General features: G+C 40.5%; 1 non-coding gene across 1 annotated transcript; it reads left to right on the forward strand.

Annotated features, from left to right (window-relative positions):
- The first annotated feature begins 1127 nt into the window (after positions 1 to 1127).
- On the forward strand, positions 1128 to 1209 carry TRNAS-GCU (transfer RNA serine (anticodon GCU)). The gene has a single exon. It is a non-coding gene; the product is annotated as a tRNA-Ser (tRNA).
- Positions 1210 to 2460: the final 1251 nt, after the last annotated feature.

A 2460-nucleotide genomic window follows, 5' to 3' on the forward strand; every position in this document is an offset into this window, starting at 1 on the left:
CAGGCTGGAGTGCAATGGCGGCAATCAGGGCTCACTGTAGCCTTGACGCCCCCAGGGCTCCAGCGATCCTCCGCCTTAACCTCCTGAGTAGCTGGGACCACAGGTGCGGGCCACCACTTCCGGCTGATTTTTGCAATTTTTGTAGAGATAGGGTTTCTCCATGTTGCCCAGGCTGGTCTCGAAATTCTGAGCTCAAACAATCCACCCGTCTTGGCCTCCCAAAGTGCTGGAATTACAAGCGTGAGCCACCGCACACAGCCTCAGGCTTCTTTTCTTGCTGATCATTTTATAATTGAGGTTGTCAGAGCTGGAAGGAACGTTAGGGGTTACTGTTCTGCTTCTCAAGTTGGGTTGGATTTAGTGAGTGGGCTTAGTTAAGAGCCACAATTAGGACCAGGCATCCTGACTCCCGCACCAGGGGGTTACCCACCCCACAGGCCCTTCCCAGTGTCGGTAGCAACTGGACTGAGCCAATCTTGTGCTAAACACAAAAAGACTTTCTTTCTTTCACTGTCCTGACCAAAGCAAGAGGAGTGCCATCGGGGTGCCTGCGCGCCTCTAATTTTTGTAAAAAAACATGTTCTCACCTGTTGCTGATTTATCATAGACTGATCAACACCAACTCCTAGAGAAAGTAACAAAAGAGAAAGGAGGGCATCTCCTGGCCCTCTGGCATATTACAGAAGCAAATGAAAAGGAATTACAGTCAGGTTTCTGGTACGTCACAGAAAACAGGAATCTAAGGACAAAGTTTAGATCGGGAAGCAAATCAACCCTTTGAATGCAGAATAAAGTGGCAGAAGGACCCGGGGAAGGTCCCAGCGTGTCTCGAGGGGCATACAGGGCGGCCAGCTGGAGCCGGGTCAACAAAAAAGCAGGTGATTTTTGTCTACCAATGAATGCCAGCACTGGTTCAACCTATTATTAGATATTTGCCAAGTAACTTCACTACTCTAAGTGACAGTCGTCATTTTTATGGTGGTTGTGAAATGTGTCTTAATTAAGACACCTGACTCAGACTGTGGTTATGGGGATTAAACCAGGAAAAAACGATTAGATCATGTTTCTACAAGACTCACTGGGAGCACTACACAGACGAAGAAATTCAATTTGTTGATTCTTCGTGTGACGAGGTGGCCGAGTGGTTAAGGCGATGGACTGCTAATCCGTTGTGCTCTGCACACGTGGGTTCGAATCCCATCCTCGTCGGCTGCATGGCAAGCCTTTTGTTCCAGGAATCACAAATGATATGGTAAGCACTTTATTTGGCAAATTCATTCCGTATTCACCAGCCATTTCAATAATTCCCTCTGATCTTTCCTGTTCTCTGCTTCTTTAGTAACACTTGTCTTGGCTGTGAATGTAATTTGTTAGTTGATTTATTTGATTCAGGCTTCATTCTCATGCAAATTTTCATTCCTTCACAAGTTTTGCTTAGCGGGATTCCCCATTGAGGAAACAATTGAAGATTTAATTGAGGGCTATAGAAAAACATTGCCTGAAAAATTTAAAGGTACTTATAAAATCATAAAGAGTTACATATGCAACATTATGGGTATTGAACCGTATGGGTTACTTAAGGCATTTTCAGCCTAATTGTATATCTCTACTGCAATTTTCATTTATTATCTTAATGCTAACTTTTAAAGCAGTCACTATTGCCTAAGGATTCCATCTTTGAAAAAGGAAGGAGAGTGAGAGTGTCTCTTAGAGATATAACAAAACTTACAAATACATTCCATAGAACATTTCTAGTTAGTACTAAAGCATTTCCTCCTGAGAAAGGAAAGAAGAATGTCAGTATTATGTAGTTTCCATTTGTAACTTCCATCTTGGCTGATCTTTTGAGAGAAAAAAAGGAATACACATAATTTTATTCAGTTTATTCAATTATTTTCATTTCAAAAATAAGTACTACATTCACATGATTCAAAAAATATGAAAAGTTGTATAGCAAAGTTTTGCCACTAATTACCTACTGCCATCAGTAGGACACTCTTATTAGCTTTCATGTATCCTTCCAGAAACATATATGACTATTATTTATAAGACTTGCATATATAAGACTACTAATCTCTCAAAGATATACTCTTAAGTGAAAAAAGCATGATGCAAGACAATATGTATAGGTGCTACTTGTAAAAAGAGGTAAACATACCTGTGTCTGAAGATATATACATATATATATATAATTTTGAATATAGCATTTTATGTGAGTGTCTATATTTACAATATAAATGTCTAGGAGTAGATATACTGTGTCCTGGGTAATATTCATTTGTAAGATACTGTCAAATTTCTTCCATAGAAGTTGTGTTGACTTACCCTCCCAACAAAGTGAAAAGGAGGTCAGACCACACCTGCTTATGCAGCCCTTACAAGAGAGATTATTGTTTCAACTAGCGTTGTCCCAGATCATCTAAATGGAAGCTCAAGTACTCACAGTGAGGAGGAAGTGAT

This window comes from Pan paniscus, chromosome 5 (assembly GCF_029289425.2).
Source record: "Pan paniscus chromosome 5, NHGRI_mPanPan1-v2.0_pri, whole genome shotgun sequence".
Taxonomy (NCBI): Eukaryota; Metazoa; Chordata; class Mammalia; order Primates; family Hominidae; genus Pan; species Pan paniscus.